This window comes from Nicotiana tabacum, chromosome 16 (genome assembly GCF_000715075.1).
Source record: "Nicotiana tabacum cultivar K326 chromosome 16, ASM71507v2, whole genome shotgun sequence".
NCBI lineage: Eukaryota > Viridiplantae > Streptophyta > Magnoliopsida > Solanales > Solanaceae > Nicotiana > Nicotiana tabacum.
The window spans coordinates 87,398,773-87,419,591 of NC_134095.1; the positions used below are offsets into that span (position 1 = coordinate 87,398,773).

A 20,819-nucleotide genomic window follows, 5' to 3' on the forward strand; every position below is an offset into this window, starting at 1 on the left:
CATTGGTAGCTTTTAAGAAGATGAACCACTTCATCACCTATTTGGTTCAGTTTTTCTACACTTAATAATCCATTTTGGTTAAGAAGGGGGGCCTTGTCAGGCAAATTTAACTACTTACACGTGGCTTCACGAAAGTGGAGACTAAGGATTTTGTTTTTTTTTTTTCCTTCAATAACTCGATTTAATCAATTGAAGTTATCTTAGCTATCACTTTTTACTCTACACTCCTTCTAAGAAAAGAAAAAAACAAATGAAGTATGTATTTTACAATTTTATTCGTAATAATAATAATAGCATTTCAAAATTTTAGAAAATAATTTGGGGAATGAGTAATTAATAACAAAAGAAAAACAAGATAAAAAAGATTGTCTTTCTCTTGATATTTTAAAATGGACAAGTAATCGTCAATATATTTTTACTATAGTAGACAAATAACAATAAACTGAGGGAGTAGTTTTTAGGAATTTTTACCTCCTATAACAAAGGTTGATACCCTATTTATTTTAAATAAATACCCTTTTAAAAAATTATATTCCATAGCTACCTTTTTGTTTTTTATAACCAAATATCTATTTATGGTCACCTCCTACCCTTAAGCCATAAAATACGTTTTGTATTATTTTTCTCTCTCATTCTTTCAGATTTTTCTCCACCCTCTCTCTCTCTCTCAAAACCAATGCCACAAATCATTGTACCGACATATGCAACTATAGTGCCGGAGTCGCCATATCCACCTATTAGGCCTAGTGATGATGACCCAAACGAGAGTCTAGAAGCTTCTACGCAGTCGGCTAGGCATAGGAAGCTTCTGACGCAAAACTTTCGCCTTTTTGATTTTTTTTTTAATATTTAATATTTTGAGTTTCTCTGTCTTTGAACTTCTCTTTCCTTTTTAGTGGTTGAAGAGTCTGTTTAGAAATCAATGTCTTATGTTTCATATCAATGTCGAAATCTGACATAGGGTAAATTGGGGCTGACAATGGAGATTCGAAATCTGCTATCGACGAGACGACATTAGGGTTATTCTTGAATAAAGACGACGGAGTTTTGGGGCTGAGCAACTTGAACAGTCTGTTACCTTTCTTTTTCATTGTAATTCAATGTATCTCGGTGTATTCTATGTATTTTATTGTATTCATTATTTTTTTTTCATTGTAGTTCAATGTATCTCGCTGTATTTCATGTATTTTATTGTATTCACTGTCTCGTTATATTCCATGAATGTATTCATATATTCTTTTTAATTAATATAATTTATATATCCAGATGTATTTATGTATTCAGATTTATAATTGAGTTTGTTGAGTTATATTAAGATTTTATTTGTGTTAATTGATTCACTTTTCATTTAAAAACAGCTTAATAGACCACGATTTATGCTATTTACCGTATTCACAAATATATATCGTGAATAATGTCGAATACAATAAATGTCTAGCTGTACTCCCCTGTTTCACGCTGAATTTTGCTATTGTATTCAATACAGTAGCTTAAATACATCGTACACACTCTAGCAAAACTGAAAACATAACTATAGAAAGTAATATAGTAAATGATAGCTACAACTAGCTAGCCACTAAACAATAGTGGTTTGTGAAAATTTCTCTAGTTTTTATATTTTTATTCACGCTATTTCATCTTAGGCTATTGGAACTTGCTTCTTAGCTTTACGTGTGAATTTTATCTCTTCAACCCCGAAACATCTCTCTCGTAGCTATAATCAACAGGATCTTCTTTTTCAAAAAAATAAAATAAAAAAAGACATAAAATATTAATATGCTTGTTGCAACGAAAATAGTTGGACCGAACTAAGAAGTACCATAAACTAAACTTCATTATTACACAATTCTCAAGTTTGTGATCGAACGATTGAACATAAAGAAGGGGACTCTACTTCTCCTCTATGGGTTTCAAAACTTACGAAAGAAAGTGTCTGAATTGTACGAGTCACATATTGAAGCTTTCTATAGAGAATAACAAATTAATTTTAGATAATAAATGGATGAAATAATTGAAACGGATTGTTTTTGTTGATTGAATGATGTCCTATAGGAAGTAGTGCTATTTTGTAGGCTGTGGACTAGGCTTTTCTCGTTGGTCCAGTCACATTATAGTTACATGGTTGAAAAATCCACCTGGTAGCCGTTTTCAAGGTTCATATGGGATGAAGCCCAATTGCATATCTAGCCCATTGTTGGAACTCAAATTTTAAAAGTGTTAGGGAACTTTCAGGAATGACTACCTTGGAGCTTTTAACAATCCATAATTATATATTATGTATTTACGTTTTATAGCTAGTTTTGGACAATTCGATGCATTTGAGTGCATTTGAATACATTGTTAAGTTGTATTTCTTTATATTTTAATTATTTTCCCGCGTGTTATATTTGAATACACTGTTCAGTTGTATCAAACATTATTTGATGTGGCAAAACTAAACATATTCGACTGTATTTGAATGTATTTACACTAAAAAATAACAAAATGAAGAATACAGTCAAATCCGGTTAAATCTTCGGTGAAAATACAAAATATACTATATTTAAAAAAGGAAAAATACAATCAAACCCAGTTGGTTCTTCACGAAATACAAAATATCACTGTATTTACACCAAAAAAACGAAGAATACATTCAAATCCTTTTAAATATTAACTGTATTTAACTAAAAACATAAGGAATACTGCCAAATCTCTGCCGAGAATACAAAATACACCATTTAAAAATGAAGAATATAATCAAACTACGTCGGATCTCCGACGAAAATCCAAAATACACTTTAGAACTCTGACAAAAATATAAAATACAATGTATTTATATGTCACGACCCAAAATCCACTAGTTGTGATGGCACCTAACCCCAACCCACTAGGTAAGCCAACTAATAACTATCCACTTTCAATAATATTAATAAGGCAATTAAACAAAAGAAATTATCTGAATCTTATACATTTCCCAAGGACTGGTAGTACAAATCATGAGCATCTAAGAATAGAGTTTACAAAGTTGGTATGAAGTAAATACACATATGTCTGAAAAGTACATAAACAGAGATTCTTATAAATCTAAGTCTACCATGAACAAGAGGCAGCTACAGCTGGAACGCAGGTACGTCTTCAAATCTAGCTCCAGTCGATCACAGTAACATAAGCATCCAACATCTGCACGCAAGGTGCAGAAGTGTAGTATGGGTACAACCGACCACATGTACTCAATAAGTAACAAACCTAACCTTAGGTTGAAAGTAGTGACGAGCTGGAACATATGTTGGTGTCTGACACCAATAGCCAATAACAGTTCATAACAACGAAAAACATATAATGGAAGAAGTAACTCAGAGGTAAAAATGCTCAGGTTTTTCGTAGTTTTTCAAAACAAAAAAAATAGCCCTGCCTTTCAAGTATGCCAGTGGGAACCCAAATTCTGTATCAAAATTGTCACGACCCTAACCCCGAACCCGGTCGTGATGGGCCTCTCGTGAAGAAGAGGCCAGCTAATTAAACCCAATTCACTTTTTTAAACAGTTAAACAACATAAAAGCGGTCTAAAACATGATTTAATGATACTAAGTAGCTAATAATAGCAAATAAGTGTGGAAGTACAACCCGACACAGCCCTAACAGGGGTGTCACAAGTCACGAGCATCTAACAACACTAAGTCCTCAGTTTTAAATACTGAACTAAGAACATAAAGGAATAGATAAGGAGGAGTTCCAGGCTGCGAATGCCAACAGCTACCTAAAGACTCCTCGAAGATCCGCCTGAAGCTGGAATGAATCAGCACTCAGGAGCGGGACCAGCTACGCCTGAATCTGCACACAGGATGCAGGGAGTAAAGTGAGTACTCCAACTCAGTGAGTAACAAATGTAAATAACGATTGAAAGTAAGAAAACACGTAAGGCACAAGGCATTCTATAATGAAGCAGTAAAATCATTTAAAAACAATAAACCAGTGAAAGTTAAGTAAAATCCTTTTTCAACAAGAAAACAGGTAATTGACGAGCAGTTAAGGTAAAGTAAACAAATAGAAGTTCGCCCCTCGAGCACATTATCAACAAATCCGCCCATCGAGCACATTATCAACAAATCCGCCCCTCGGGCAACATCTCAGAACAGTACGAGCTCCTCGGGCTCAATCTCATATCACAATGGGTACCTGCGCTCACTGGGGGTGTGTAGACTCTTGGAGGGGCCCCTTACGGCCCAAGAGCAATAATAAGCCATCTCGTGACATCAAAACTAGGCCCTCGGCCTCATATCAATTAAGCCACCTCGTGGCGTGCATATCTCAGGCCCACGACCTCAAATTAGTATCAGTGTTTCCTCAAAATATAATCCCTCGGCCTTACTCAGTCAAAAATCCTCACAAGCCCCTCAGGCAATAGTAAAACAATGTTTCTCAGCCCTAACATCATTTAAAATAACATTTAAGTTATAAAACTGGAGTTAATATGGCTGAGTATGAAAACAATGGAAAATAACATGACTGAGTTCAAGTAATGAATCAAAACAGTGAGAAAATATGAATAAAAATCCCCGAAGGGTTCAAATAGTTGGCACGAAGCCGAAATATGGCATTCATCCCAAATCATGAGGATAACAAATAAATTTCAGTCAAATACGCGGTAAAATCATCAACCGGGACGGACTAAGTCACAATCCCCAATAGTGCATGACTCCACGCTCATCATCAAGCGTGTGTTTCACCTCAATATAGCACTACGATGTGCAAATCTGGGGTTTCAAACCCTTAGAACATCATTACTCACCTCGAACCGGCTAAATCTCTAGCTCATAACGCCTTTGCCCCTCGAATCGGCCTCCTCGCGCCGAATCTATCCAAAATCAGAATGAGGACGTCAAAATATGCTAAGGGTACGAAGCCCAAGCGAAAACAATCAATAAATGGTACAAATCCCGAAATTACCATAACCCGACCCCCGGGCCCACGTCTCAAAATTCAGAAATTTTTACACCAATAGATTCCTTATCTTCCCACGAGTTCACACATATCAAAAGTTCTCAAATACGACCCCAAATGGTCCTTCAAATCCTCAATTAAAGGTCTAAATTTTCAAGCCCTAGTTCTTCAATTTTTGGCTTTATTTCCATGATTTTCTAGGTGAAATTCAAATATTAATCGAGTTTTAGTCCAAAATTCTTACCTCCAAATGTTTCCCTCTTGAATCCCTCTTTCATCTCCATCAAAAATCTCCAAAATGACCAACTATGGAGGAAATAAGCCCCAAAATCACGGACAAGACGAGTTAAAAAAACATTCTGCCCAGACATTTATTCCTTCTTCGCGAACGAGGTCAAACCCTCGCGTTCGCGAAGTACAAATTTACTTTGACCAATTTTTCTCCTACGTGATCGCGACCAAGCCCTCGCGAATGCGATGAACAACTTGATCTCAAACCCAGCTGACCCAATTCCTCTACGCGAACGCGAAGCCCTTCACGCGAACGCGATGCATCACTTCCCAGCCCTCCGCGAACGCGAAGGCCAAAATTCCACTGACTTTCTCTGACTCTTTGTGAACGCGAGGGTCCACTCGCGAACGCGAAGAGTAAAAACCTGCAACAGCTGAACTTGCAACTTCTACAATTTTCTAAACTCCAAAATGATCCGATTGACCACCCGAAACTCACCCGAGGCCCACGAGACCTCAACCAAAGACACAAACATATCCTAAAACCTTATTCAAACTTGTTCCAATCATCAAAATACCTCAAACAACGTCAAATTACCCAAAACACATCGGATTCAAGCCAAACTTTCTAAAATCTTCCGAATTTCGCTTTTGATCCAAAACCCAACCAAACCACATCTGAATGATCTAAAAATTTGCACATTCATCCCAAATGACCCAACGGAGCTACTGAAACTCTCAGAATTCCATTCCAACCCCTATATCAAAATCTCGCCTACCAACCGGAAATTGCCAAAATAACAACTTCGCCAATTCAAGCCTAAATCTACTACGAACCTCCAAAGTTCATTCTGATCACGCTCCTAAGTCACAAATCACCTCCCAAAGCTAACCGAACCATCAGAACTCACATCCAAGCCTTCTAACACATATGTCAACATCCGGTTGTCTTTTCCAACTTAAACTTTCTTAAAAGAGACTAAGTGTCTCAAACCTTACCAAATTCCTTCCGGATTCGATCTGACCAACCCGATATCACATAACACGGATAAACAAAGCATAAAGAAGCAGAAATGGGGAAAATGGAGCGGTAACTCATGAGACGACTGGACGGGTCGTCACAGAAATCGTCGAAAATATGAATAAGTTTGAAAACTATGAATATTTTCCTAAAATCTTTTCCATAACAAGTAAAATATTTCTTTTCCTTTTCAAATAGCATGTGCGAAATACCTTTCTATGCCCACATATCAATATGTGTGAAAAGTCATGAATGACGTGATACTGTATGACATGAGGAAAATGCATCTCTATGCTTGTATGTCATAGTCACGACCCGAACTACCATGTCGTGATGGTGCCTATCGTGGTACTAGGCAAGCCGAATCTTTACCAAAACAATGTGATATTTCACTTTCAAAGATAAATTCACGCTATTTAATAATAAAACTTCGTAAAGGAAATCAACATAATGAAAGTGCGAAAAGAAAAGCCCGACAGCAGTTTGTCACTAGTCATGAGCATCTACTACAATCTGTCCAAAATATACTGAGACTAACACAGTCTAGAAATGTAATTATAAATAATTACAGGAATATAAGAGGGAGGAGAGCAGGGCTGTGATCGCCAGCAGCTACCTTGTTAACTTCGATAAAGATCTACAACTGGAATAGTCAACAGCCGCTACCGGGTCCTGATACGCCTGGATCTGCACACAAGGTGCAGGGAGTAACGTGAGTACGCCAACTCAGTAAGCAACCACAGTAAATAAAGGCTGAGAAGCAGTGACGAGCAATAAATCATATAAAGGTCATACCATGAAATTTCAGTAAAAATACAATAGGCTTTTAAAAGTAGAGTTTGAATCAAATCATTTCGTCTAAACTCAGTTTCAGTAAAATCATTTGAAGAAATTTTTCAAAAGTTCTCAAAAAGAGGCTCAGTACAACAATGAGCAAAATGATGAAATCATAACCAACCCCTCGGGTAAAACATCACTCATATACAACTTATCAGGCAAACCTCACAGTCACTCATAAACAGCTCCTCGGGCATTCCTCAGTATCACTCACACTCCATGGGTACCCACGCTCACTGGGGGTGTGCACACTCCGGAGGGGCTCCTTCAGCCTAAGCGCTATAACAAGCCACCTCGTGGCATAAATCAATCAGGCCCTCGGTCTCACTCAATAATGAATCAGTAACAACATGCTGCGGTGTGTAGCCCGATCCCATAAATATCCTAACAAATCAAGCTCTCGGCCTCACTCAGTCATAAACCTCTCAAGCCACTCAGGCTCTCAGTAAAAATAGGGTACTCATCCCAAAACAACATTTATATGCATCAAAATAGAGTAATAAAGACTGAGTTATGAAATCAATAAGTATAACATGACTGACTATAGATTTTCAATCAAAATAGTGAGAGAATAATAAGAAAAAGGCCCCTAAGGGTCCAAACAGCTCTAGCCCAGGTCCTAAATAAGGCATTCAACCCAATTTATAGAAATTCTTTCTAAAACACATAGGTGTCATATAGTTTCAACCAAATACGCAACTTTATAGTTGCTACGGGACGGACCAAGTCACAATCCCCAATGGTGCATGCCCATACGTCTGTCACCTAGTATGTGCGTCACCTCAAAATAGTAAAAGGATATGAAATCCAGGGTTTCATACCCTCAAGATTAGATTTACAATCGTTACTTACCTCAAATCGGTCAAAGCTCTACTCCGCGATGCTCTTGCCCCTCGACTCGGCCTCCAATCGCTTTGAATCTATTCACAACCAGAACAATACCATCAATATGTGCTAATGGAATGAATTCCACAAGAAAACTATCAAATTAGACACAAATCCCGAAATTCACTCAAACCCGGCCCCCGGGCCCACGCCTCAGAATCCGACAAAAATCAAAAAACTAGAAAGACCTTTCACTCATGAGTCCATACATACAATATTTATTGAAATCCGAATCCATTTGACCCCTCAAATCCTAAATCAAACTCTCTAAAAATCCCAAACCCTAACCCCTCATTTTCACCCCTAATCTTCACTAAATACGTGATTAACAACGGGAATTTACCATAAACACGAGTATTAGGGCTCACGTAACTTACCTCACTGATAATCTCTTAAAACCCTCTTCAAAATCACCCCAAAAGCTCCAATCATGTCTTCAAAAATGGTGGAAATAGGCAAAATTTGCGAAGGGTTCAATTTATACCTTTTGCCCAGGCCTTTCCGCACCTGCGGTCAAAATAGCTCACATGTGGTGCCGCTTCTGTGCCCAAAATTCTGCATCTGCAGAAGTCACTTATTCCTCCAAAACTGCACCTGCGCCCCAGGCATCGCACCTGCGGGCCAGCAGATGCGATAAATCCTCCGCATCTGCGACTCCTCTCCTGGCCCTCCATTTCCGCATCTGCGGCCACTCCACCGCACTTGCGACCTAGCACCTGCGGTCCCCACTCGACAGGTGCGGTTTACACAAAACCAACAGCTTTTCGTCAACTCTCAAACACCAAAAACCAATCCGTCAACCATTCAAAACATACCCGAGGCCCTCGGGACCTCAACCAATAATACCAACAAGTAACATATCAACATATGAACTTAGTAGAACCTTCAGAACACTCAAAAACACGTCAAAACGCCAGATTAACCTCGAATTCAAGCCTAAGAACCTCTAAACATCCAAATTCCGCAAACGACGCTGAAACCCACTAAATCACCTCCGAATGACATGAAATTTTACACACACGTCACAAATGACACTACAAACCTACTCCAACTTCTAGAATTCCATTCCAACTCCAATATCAAATTTTCCACCGCCGACCAAAATCGCCAAATTTCTAACTTTCACCAATTCATGCCTTATTCTACTCCAGACCTCCAAATCACATTCCGGATGCGCTCGTAAATCCAAAATCATCTAGCAAAACTAAAAAAACCATCAAAATTCAAATCCGAGGTCGTTTACTTATAAGTCAATATTCGGTTGACTTTTCCAACTTAAACTTCTAAATCAGAGACTAAGTGTCTCATTCCACACCGAAACCACTTTGGATCCGAAGCAACCAACATGATGCGATGAAATACAGCTGAGAAACACATAAGAAAGCAAAAATAGGGGAAACGGGGCTATAACTCATGAAACGACCGGCCGGGTTATTACATCCTCCCCCTCTTAAACAAACATTCGTCCTCGAACGAGTCTAGAAACATACTTGAAACCTCAAATTTGTGTGGATATTTGCTCTGCATCTCCCGCTCGGTCTCCCAAGTAGCCTCCTCCATGGGCCGACCTCTCCATTGCACTTTCAATGATGATATATCCTTTGATATCAACTTTGAGACCTACCGCTCCAAAATAGCCACTGGCTCCACATTATAAGTCAAATCACCATCTAACTGAACCGTGCTGAAATCCAAGACATGAGATGGATCACCGATATACTTCCGGAGCATAGAAACATAAACTATCGAATGCACACCCGACAAGATAGGTGGCAAAGCAAGCTCATAAGCCACTTCCCCAATCCTCCGAAGCACCTCAAAAGGCCCAATGAACAGAGGGCTCAACTTACCCTTCTTCCCAAATCTCATAACACCCTTCATGGGTGAAACCTTCAGTAGAACCTTCTCCCCAACCATATAAGACACATCACGAACCTTTCTGTTAGCATAACTCTTTTGTCTTGACTGAGTTGTACGAAGCCGCTCCTAAATAACTTTCACCTTGTCCAAAGCATCTTGTACCAAGTCTATACCCAAAAGCCTAGCCTCGCCAGGCTCAAACCAACCTATTGGAGATCTACACCGTCTCCCATATAAAGCCTCATATGGAGCCATCTGAATACTCACTGATAACTGTTGTTGTAAGCAAACTCCGCAAGCGGTAGAAACTGGTCCCATGAACCCCTAAAATCAATGATGCAAGTACATAACATGTCCTCCAATATCTGAAGAGTGCGCTCAGACTATCTGTCCGTCTAAGGGTGAAAAGTTGTGCTCAACTTAACCTGAGTACCCAAATCTCCCTGCATGGCCCTCCAAAGTTGTGATGTAAACTGAGTACCTCTATCTAAAATGATGGAAACTGGGACACCATGCAAGCAAACAGACTCTCAGATATAAATCTCAGCTAACCGCTCTGAAGAATAGGTAATACACACAGTAATAAAGTGTGCAAACTTGGTCAGTCGATCCACAATCACCCAAATAACATCGAACTTTCTCAAAATCCATAGGAGTCCAACTACGAAATCCATGTGATCCGCTCCCACTTCCACTCTGGAATCTCTATTTGATGAAGCAAGCCACCCGGTCTCTAATGCTCATATTTCACCTACTGATAATTGAGACACCAAGCTACAAACCCAACTATATCTTTCTTCATTCTCCTCCACCAATAGTGTTGTCTCAAATTCTGGTATATCTTCGCGGCACCCGGATGGATGAAATACCGCGAGCTATGGGCCTCCTCCAGAATCAACTCCCGAAGCCCATCTACATTGGGCACACATATCCAGCCTTGCATCCTAAATACCCCATCATCACCAATAGTCACATCTCTGGCATCGCCGTGCTGAACTATCCTTGAGGACAAGCAAATGAGAATCATCATACTGGCACTCTTTGATGCGATCAAACATGGAAGACCAAGAAACCACACAAGCTAGGATCTGACTGGGCTCCGAAATATCCAACCTCACAAACCAATTGGCCAAAGCCTGAACATCAACCGCAAGAGGTCTCTCCCCAATAGGAATAAATGCAAGACTGCCCATACTCACTGTCTTCCTACTCAAGGCATCAACAACTATATTGGCCTTCTCCGGATAGTACAAAATAGTAATATCATAGTCCTTTAGCAGCTCTAACCATCTCCACTGCCTCAAATTGAGATCTTTCTTCTTGAACAACTACTGGAGGCTACGATGATCAGTAAACACCTTACAAGACACACCATAAAGATAATGCCTCCAAATCTTCAACACGTGAACAATGGCAACCAACTTCAAATCATGAACAGGGTAGTTCTTCTCATGGGGCTTCAACTGACGAGAAGCATAAACAATCACTCTACCCTCCTGCATCAACACACACCTAATACCAACTCGAGAAGCATCACAATATACTGTATAAGAACCTGAAACTGATGGCAAAACTAACAGTGGAGCTGTGGTCAAGACGGTCTTGAGCTTCTGAAAGCTCGCCTCACACACATCCGACCACCTGAAAGGAGCACCCTTTTGGGTCAACTTGGTCAAGGGTAATGCAATAGATGAAAATCCCTGAACGAACCGATGGTAATAACCCGCTAAACCAAGAAAGCTATGAATCTCCGTGGCTAAGGACGGTCTGGGCCAACTCCAAACCGCCTCTATCTTCTTCGAATCAATCTAGATACCCTCACTGGACACCACGTGCCCCAAGAATGCAACTAAACCGAGCCAAAACTTACACTTGGAGAACTTAGCATAAAGTTTCTCCTCCCTCAACCGCTGCAATACCACTCTCAAATGCTCAGTATGCTCCTCCTGTCTACGCGAGCACACCAGAATATTATCAATGAATACAATAACAGACGAGTCGAGATAAGGTCGAAACCCATTGTTCATCAAATGTATGAACGCTGCTGGGGCATTGGTCAGCCCAAAAGACATCATAAGGAACTCATAATGACCATATCGGGTCTTAAAAGCTATCTTAAGAATGTCCGAGTCCTTGATCTTCAACTGGTGATGCCCTGACCTGAGATCAATCTTGGAGAACACCCTCGCTCCTTGAAGCTGGTCAAATAAATCATCAATACGAGGCAAAGGATACTTGTTCTTGATTGTGACTTTATTCAACTGCCTGTAATCAGTGCACATTCTCATTGTGCCATCCTTGTTCTTCACAAATAGAACAAGCGCACTCCAAGGTGACACACTAGGCCGAATAAACCCCTTATCAACAAGTTCCTGAAGCTACTCCTTCAATTCCTTTAACTCCGCCGGTGCCATACGATATGGTGGAACAGAAATGGGCTGAGTGCCCAACACCAACTCAATACCGAAGTCAATATCCCTGTCCAGCGGCATGCCCGACAGGTCTACAGGAAACACATTTGGAAAATCCCTCACCACAAGAAATGAATCAATGGTAGGAGTCTCTGCACTGACATCGCTCACAAAGGCCAAGTAAGAAAGACAACCCTTCCTAACCATCCGCTGGGCTTTCAGAAACGAAATCACTCTACTGGGCACATAATCTAATGAACCTCACCACTCTATTTGTGGCACCCTCGGCATAGCCAACGTCACCGTCTTAGCGTGATAATCTAGAACAGCATGACACATAGACAACCAATCGATGCCCAATATCACATAAAAATCAACCATACTAAGCAACAAAAGGTCCACTCGGGGTCTCCAAACCCCCAATAGTCACCACACAAGACCGATATACGCGGGCCACAAAAATAGTATCGCCCATCGGAGTATAATTATACTTTTTAAATTTTTTATTATTCATGTAAAAAAATATCGTTTACAATGCGTAAAAGTCATTTGTGAATTTATTAGCTCTACCATCGATATATTAAAAGAAGTAGGATACAAATTTTGCTCAAAAGAGAGATGCAACACGAGGACTTCCCAGGGAGTCACCCATCCAAGTACTACTCTAGCCCAAACACGCCTAACTTCGGAGTTCTGATGGGATCCAGTGCGTTAGTGCTTGTATGATCGCATCCGATATTCCTTGCACTCTAAATTCTCTTATTACCATTCCTCTTTCCGCTTTAGGTGCGAAAGTATGAAGCCTTAAAATGACATAACTTTACGCTCATTTATCCGTTTTATGCGATTCCTCTTTTGATTTTATGTATTTTTCACGGGCAAAAGTGTTGACCAATAACAACAAGCCGCGCTCGGCGATAATATCGCAATTAGAGGGCCCACCATGCCTATTAAACTAGGCCGCATGGAACGACGACATCACAACTCGACGTTTTACGGATGCAGCCTTCGAGGCCAAGGCGTAATGACATGTCAAGTGCAACAGTGCTAAGCTCGTAAGGTCGTTGTAGATAATCGTAATTTTTAAATATTTTCTTTATTTTTATTACCAAATCGTATTTTGCCTTTTTGATCTTTTCCATAATTATCCTCTTAAAATTTATTTATTATTCATGTAAAAAAATATCGTTTACAATGCGTAAAAGTCATTTGTGAATTTATTAGCTCTACCGTCGATATATTAAAAGAAGTAGGATACAAATTTGGCCAAAAAGAGGGATGCAACGCGAGGACTTCCCAGGGGGTCACCCACCTAGTACTACTCTCGCCAAAGCACACTTAACTTCGGAGTTCTGATGGGATCCGGTGCATTAGTGCTGGTATGATCGCATCCGACATTCCTTGCACTCTAAATTCTCTTATTACCTTTCTTCCTTCCGCTTTAGGTGCGAAAGTGTGAATCCTTAAAATGGCATAACTTTACGCTCATTTATCCGTTTTACGCGATTCCTCTTTTGATTTTATGTATTTTTTTCGGGCAAAAGCGTTGACCAATAACAACAAGCCGCGCTCGCGACAATACCGCAATTAGAGGGCCTGCCATGCCTATTAAACTGGGCCGCATGGAACGACGACATCACGACTCGACATTTTACGGATGCCGCCTTTGAGTCCAAGGCGTAGTGACATATCAAGTGCAATGGTGCTAAGCCCGTAAGGTTGTGGTTGATAATCGTAATTTTTAAATATTTTTTATTTTTATTATCAAATCGTATATTGCCTTTTTGATCTTTTCCATAATTATCCTCTTTAAAAAAATTTATTATTCATGTAAGAAAATATCGTTTACAATGCGTAAAAGTCATTTGTGAATTTATTAGCTCTTCCATCGATATATTAAAAGAAGTAGGTTATAAATTTTGCCAAAAAGCGGGACGCAATACGAGGACTTCCTAGGGGGTCACCCATCCTAACACTACTCTCGCCCAAGCACGCTTAGCTTCGGAGTTCTGATGGGATCCCATGCGTTAGTGTTGGTATGATCGCATCCGACATTCCTTGCACTCTAAATTCTCTTATTACCTTTCCTCCTTCCGCTTTAGGTGCGAAAGTGTGAAGCCTTAAAACGGCATAATTTTACGCTCATTTTTCCGTTTTACACGATTCCTCTTTTGATTTTATGTATTTTTCGCGGGCAAAAATGTTGACCAATAACAACAAGCCGCGCTTGATGATAATATCGCAATTAGAGTGCCCGACATGCCTATTAAACTGGGCCGCATGGAACGACGATATCGCAACTTGACGTTTTACGGATGCCGCCTTCGAGGCCAAGGCGTAGTGACATGTCAATTGCAACGGTGCTAAGCCCTTAAGGTCGTGGTTGATAATCGTCATTTTTAAATATTTTCTTTATTTTTATTATCAAATCAAATATTGCCTTTTTGATCTTTTCCATAATTATCCTCTTCAAATTTTTTTTATTATTCATGTAAAAAAATATCGTTTACAATACGTAAAAGTCATTTATGAATTTATTAGCTCTACCGCCGCTATATTAAAAGAAGTAGGATACAAGTTTTGCCAAAAAGAGGGATGCAACACGAGGACGTCCCAGGGGGTCACCCATGCTAGTACTACTCTCACCCAAGCACGCTTCACTTCGGAGTTCTGATGGGATCCAGTGCGTTAGTGCTTGTATGATCGCATCCGATATTCCTTGCACTCTAAATTCTCTTGTTACCATTCCTCCTTCCGCTTTAGGTGTGAAAGTGTGAAGCCTTAAAACGGCTTAACTTTACGCTCATTTATCCGTTTTACGCGATTCCTCTTTTGATTTTATGTATTTTTCACGGTCAAAAGCGTTGACCAATAACAACAAGCCGCGCTCGGCGATAATATCGCAATTAGAGGGCACGCCATGCCTATTAAACTGGGCCGCATGGAACGACGACATCGCAACTCGACGTTTTACGGATGCTGCCTTCGAGGCCAACGCGTAGTGACATGTCAAGTGCAACAGTGCTAAGCTCGTAAGGTCGTTGTAGATAATCATAATTTTTATATATTTTATTTATTTTTATTACGAAATCGTATTTTGCCTTTTTGATCTTTTCCATAATTATCCTATTAAAATTTATTTGATATTCATGTAAAACAATATCGTTTACAATGCGTAAAAGTCATTTGTGAATTTATTAGCTCTACTGTCGATATATTAAAAGAAGTAGGATACAAATTTGTCCAAAAAGAGGGATGCAATGCGAGGACTTCCCAGGGGGTCACCCACCTAGTACTACTCTCGTCAAAGCACACTTAACTTCGGAGTTCTGATGGGTTCCGGTGCATTAGTGCTGGTATGATCGCATCCGACATTCATTGCACTCTAAATTCTCTTATTACCTTTCATCCTTCTGCGTTAGGTGCGAAAGTGTGAAGCCTTAAAACGGCATAACTTTACGCACATTTATCTGTTTTACGCGATTCCTCTTTTGCTTTTATGTATTTTTGGCGGGAAAAAGCGTTGACAACAAGCCGCACTCGCGACAATATCGCAATTAGAGGGCCCGCCATGCCTATTAAACTGGGCCGCATGGAACGACGACATCGCAACTCGACATTTTACGGATGCCGCCTTCGAGGCCAAGGCGTAATGACATGTCAAGTGCAATGGTGCTAAGCCCGTAAGGTTGTGGTTGATAATCGTAATTTTTAAATATTTTTTTATTTTTATTATCAAATCGTATATTGCCTTTTTGATCTTTTCCATAATTATCCTCTTCAAAAGAATTTATTATTCATGTAAGAAAATATCGTTTACAATGCGTAAAAGTCATTTATGAATTTATTAGCTCTACCATCGATATATTAAAAGAAGTAGGTTATAAATTTTTCCAAAAAGCGGGATGCAATACGAGGACTTCCCAGGGGGTCACCCATCCTAACACTACTCTCGCCCAAGCATGCTTAGCTTCAGAGTTCTGATGGGATCCGATGCGTTAGTGCTGGTATGATCACATCCGACATTTCATGCACTCTAAATTCTCTTATTACCTTTCCTCCTTCCGCTTTAGGTGCGAAAGCGTGAAGCCTTAAAACGGCATAATTTTACGCTCATTTATTCGTTTTACACGATTCCTCTTTTGATTTTATGTATTTTTCGTGGGAAAAAACGTCGACCAATAACAACAAGCTGCGCTCGATGATAATATCGCAATTAGAGTGCCTGACATGCCTATTAAACTGGGCCTCATGGAACGACGATATCGCAACTTGACGTTTTACGGATGCCGCATTCGAGGCCAAGGCGTAGTGACATGTCAATTGCAACGGTTCTAAGCCCGTAAGGTCGTGGTTGATGATCGTCATTTTTAAATATTTTCTTTATTTTTATTATCAAATCATATATTGCCTTTTTGATCTTTTCCATAATTACCCTCTTTAAAAAAAATTATAATTCATGTAAAAAAATATCGTTTACAATGCGTAAAAGTCATTTATGAATTTATTAGCTTTACCGTCTATATATTAAAAGAAGTAGGATACAAGTTTTGCCAAAAAGAGGGATGCAACACGAGGACGTCCCAGGGGGTTACCCACCTAGTACTACTCTCGCCAAAGCACATTTAACTTTGGAGTTCTGATGGGATCCGGTACATTAGTGCTGGTATGATCGCATCCGACATTCCTTGCACTCTAAATTCTCTTATTACCTTTCTTCCTTCCGTTTTAGGTGCGAAAGTGTGAAGCCTTAAAACGACATAACTTTACGCTCATTTATCCATTTTATGCGATTGTTCTTTTGATTTTATGTATTTTTTGGGAGCAAAAGCGTTGACCATTAACAACAAGCCGCGCACGGCGATAATATCGCAATTAGGGGCCTGACATGCCTATTAAACTGGACCACATAGAACGACGACATGGAAACTCGAAGTTTTATGGATGCCGCCTTCGAGGCCAAGGTGTAGTGACACGTCAAGTGCAATGGTGCTAAACCCGTAAGGTCGTGGTTGATAATCGTAATTTTTAAATATTTTCTTTATTTTTATTATCAAATCGTATATTGCCTTTTTGATCTTTTCCATAATTATCCTTTTAAATTTTTTTATTATTCATGTAAAAAAATATCGTTTACAATGCGTAAAAGTTATTTGTGAATTTATTAGCTCTACCGTCGATATATTAAAAAAAGTAAGATACAAACTTTGACAAAAAAAGGGATGCAACACGAGGACTTCCTAGTGAGTCACCCATCCTAGTACTGCTCTCGTCCAAGCAACTTAACTTCAGAGTTCTGATGAGACCTGGTGCGTTAGTGCTGGTATGATCACATCCAACATTTCTTGCACTCTAAATCTCTTATTACCCTTCCTCCTTCTGCTTTAGGTGCGAAAGTGTGATGCCTTAAAACGGCATAACTTTACGCTCATTTATCCGTTACACGCGATTACTCTTTTGATTTTATGTATTTTTCGAAGGCAAAAGCGTTGACCAATAACAACCAGCCGCGCTCGGCGATAATATCACAATTAGAGGGCCCGGAATGCCAAATAAACTGGGCCACATGGAACAACGGTATCGCAAGTCGAAGTTTTAGTGATGATATGATCCATTGCGTTAGTGCTGGTATGATCACATCCGACAATCCTTGCACTCTAAATTCTCTTATTACCTTTCCTCCTTCCTCTTTAGGTGCGAAAGTGTGAATCCTTAAAACGGCATAAATTTACGCTCATTTATCCGTTTTGCGCAATTCCTCTTTTGATTTTATGTATTTTTCATGGGCAAAAGCATTGACCAATAACAACAAGCCGCGCTCGGCAATAATAACGCAGAGGGCCCGCCATGCCTATAAAACTGGGCCGTATGAAACGACGACATCGCGACTCGACATTTTACGGATGCCGCCTTCGAGGCCAAGGCGTAGTGACATGTCAAGTGCAACGGTGCTAAGCCCGTAAGGTCGTGGTTGATAATCGTAATTTTTAAATATTATTTTATTTTTATTATCAAATCGTATATTGCCTTTTTGATCTTTTCCATAATTATCCTCTTTAAATTTTTTTATTATTCATGTAAACAAATATCATTTACAATGAGTAAAAGTCATTTGTGAATTTATTAGCTCTACCTTCGATATATAAAAAGAAGTAGGTTATAAATTTTGCCAAAATGCGGGATGCAATACGAGGACTTCCAAGGGGGTCACCCATCCTAACACTACTCTCGCCCAAGCACCCTTAGCTTCGGAGTTCTGATGGGATCCCATGCGTTAGTGTTGGTATGATCGCATCCGACATTCCTTGCACTCTAAATTCTCTTATTACCTTTCCTCCTTCCGCTTTAGGTGCGAAAGTATGAAGCCTTAAAACGGTATAACTTTACTCTAATTTATCCGTTTTACACGATTCCTCTTTTAATTTTATGTATTTTTCGCGGGCAAAAGCGTTGACCAATAACAACAAGCCGCGCTCGGCGATAATATCGCAATTAGAGAGCCCAGCATGCCTATTAAACTGGGTCGCATTGAACGAAGACATTACAAGTCGACGTTTTACGGATGTCGCCTTCGAGGCCAAGGCATAGTGACATGTCAAGTGCAACGGTGCTAAGCTCGTATGATCGTGGTTGATAATCGTAATTTTTGAGTATTTTCTTTATTTTTATTATCAAATCGTACATTGCCTTTTCGATCTTTTTGATAATTATCCCCTTTAATTTTTTTTATTATTCATGTAAAAAAATATCGTTTACAATGCGTAAAAGTCATTTGTGAATTTATTAGCTCTACCATCGATATATTAAAAGAAGTTGGATACAAATTTTTCCAAAAAGAGGGATGCAACACGAGGACTTCCCAGGGGGTCACCCATCCTAGTAATACTCTCGCCTAAGCACGCTTCACTTCTGAGTTCTGATGGAATCTGGTGCGTTAGTGCTGGTGTGATCGCATCCGACATTCCTTGCACTCTAAATTTTCTTATTACCTTTCCTCCTTCCGCTTTAGGTACGAAAGTGTGAAGCCCTAAAATGGCATAACTTTACGCTCATTTATCCATTTTACGCGATTCCTCTTTTGATTTTATGTATTTTTCGCGGGCAAAAACATTGACCAATAACAACAAGCCGCGCTCGGTGATAATATCGCAATTAGAGGGCCCGACATGCCTATTAAACTGGGCCGCATGAAACGACGACATCGCAACTTGACGTTTTACGGATGCCGCCTTCGAGGCCAAGGCATAGTAACATGTCATTGTCACGACCCGATATCCCTCCAAAGGGGTCGTGATGGCACCTAGTCTCTAAACTAGGTAAGCCTATCATTTACAAAAATAATATTAGTATTTACTAACTTCAAATTAAATAACTCTCAATAAATCACAATTCTCAAAACCGTTGGTACAAGTCATAAGCCTTTCTAAGAGTAATTATACAAAATAAATACGACATTGTTGCAGAACGAGAAGGAATCAATAGAACGTAAATACAAACTAAGGTGATTCTGTGGCCTGCAAATGCAACAACAGGTTACCGTGAGTCTCCACCGCGATAACCCGCACATCTACTATCGATCAATACCTGGATCTGTACACAAAAATGTATAGAAGTGTAGTATGAGCACACCACGGCGGTGCCCAGTAAGTATCAAGACTAACCTCGGTGGGGTAGTGACGAGGAATAGTCAAGACACCTACTGGTCAAATGAAATGTACAGGATATGATAATAAAATATTGCGATAAAGATAACAAGGTAATATCAACAATGGAAAGAAATCAAAATACAACAATAAGAACAATAAAGGAGAACGCGGGTAGAAACGAACGATAACCAAGTAAATCAGATAACCAAGTAAATTAACACTGACATAACAGGAACAAAGACAAGTAAGAGTGTATTCAATTAAAGAAGGAAATCCCCACTCAATCAATCGCATCATGTCTAATACACAATCCCAACCATCTCAATCCTCGATTTCTCATATAATAATCTTAACTTCCGAATCATCCGCACACATGGTACCTTGTGCCCCCCATCTTTTCCTTTTCAATTTTAACAACAGAATCCACATGCTATACAATACATAATGTTCGTACAATGCACTTAATATGTCCAAGAAGTCACATTTACCTAATATAAGTAAAATTACAATTTCAAACTAATTGGGAAAGCCAGCGAGAAAAGGTGAAATTATTTCTTTTGAAATCATTTGAGTAAAGAAAGTACCCCTTTTAATTTAAAAATACAGCATTGAATGGATTATTACCTTTAACATGAGATTTAATAACTTAAAACTTAGTAGAAATTCCCTTTTAAGTAAAATACGGCCTCAGACGGTTAAGGGGATATAATTGAGAAGCTAATTGAATTATGGCTGTAACAATTATTGAAGTTTAAAGTATATATATATACGGTGAGGTATTGAAAACATTGTAGGTTCTAACACAAAGGATCACGACAATAAAGGAATTTGAATAGTTTAAACACTTGAATTGATAACAACAAATAAACACAGTAGCAGAAAGTGCACGGCACCACTCTTCGTGCTTTTACTCTCGTTCTCACCATATTCACTTTTATTCTTTCTTGTTGCGGCGTGCAACCCGATCCCAATCATATAGTACTGTTGTGGCGTGCAACCCGATCCAAA

At 39.4% G+C, this 20,819-nt stretch overlaps 9 non-coding genes and 1 pseudogene across 9 annotated transcripts; all 10 read right to left on the reverse strand.

Annotated features, from left to right (window-relative positions):
• Window positions 1-12,780: 12,780 nt before the first annotated feature.
• Window positions 12,781-12,899, reverse strand: LOC142171225 (5S ribosomal RNA). Its single transcript, XR_012700838.1, has one exon. It is a non-coding gene; the product is annotated as a 5S ribosomal RNA (ribosomal RNA).
• A 541-nt stretch (window positions 12,900-13,440) lies between these two features.
• LOC142171081 (5S ribosomal RNA) lies at window positions 13,441-13,558 on the reverse strand. Its single transcript, XR_012700694.1, has one exon. It is a non-coding gene; the product is annotated as a 5S ribosomal RNA (ribosomal RNA).
• A 538-nt stretch (window positions 13,559-14,096) lies between these two features.
• Window positions 14,097-14,215, reverse strand: LOC142171215 (5S ribosomal RNA). The gene has a single exon (XR_012700828.1). It is a non-coding gene; the product is annotated as a 5S ribosomal RNA (ribosomal RNA).
• Window positions 14,216-14,757: 542 nt separating this feature from the next.
• Window positions 14,758-14,876, reverse strand: LOC142171194 (5S ribosomal RNA). The gene has a single exon (XR_012700807.1). It is a non-coding gene; the product is annotated as a 5S ribosomal RNA (ribosomal RNA).
• Window positions 14,877-15,417: 541 nt separating this feature from the next.
• On the reverse strand, window positions 15,418-15,535 carry LOC142171123 (5S ribosomal RNA). The gene has a single exon (XR_012700736.1). It is a non-coding gene; the product is annotated as a 5S ribosomal RNA (ribosomal RNA).
• A 532-nt stretch (window positions 15,536-16,067) lies between these two features.
• Window positions 16,068-16,186, reverse strand: LOC142171177 (5S ribosomal RNA). Its single transcript, XR_012700790.1, has one exon. It is a non-coding gene; the product is annotated as a 5S ribosomal RNA (ribosomal RNA).
• A 541-nt stretch (window positions 16,187-16,727) lies between these two features.
• On the reverse strand, window positions 16,728-16,845 carry LOC142171221 (5S ribosomal RNA). The gene has a single exon (XR_012700834.1). It is a non-coding gene; the product is annotated as a 5S ribosomal RNA (ribosomal RNA).
• Window positions 16,846-17,384: 539 nt separating this feature from the next.
• On the reverse strand, window positions 17,385-17,502 carry LOC142171256 (5S ribosomal RNA; annotated as a pseudogene).
• Window positions 17,503-18,343: 841 nt separating this feature from the next.
• Window positions 18,344-18,462, reverse strand: LOC142171207 (5S ribosomal RNA). The gene has a single exon (XR_012700820.1). It is a non-coding gene; the product is annotated as a 5S ribosomal RNA (ribosomal RNA).
• A 541-nt stretch (window positions 18,463-19,003) lies between these two features.
• LOC142171186 (5S ribosomal RNA) lies at window positions 19,004-19,122 on the reverse strand. Its single transcript, XR_012700799.1, has one exon. It is a non-coding gene; the product is annotated as a 5S ribosomal RNA (ribosomal RNA).
• Window positions 19,123-20,819: the final 1,697 nt, after the last annotated feature.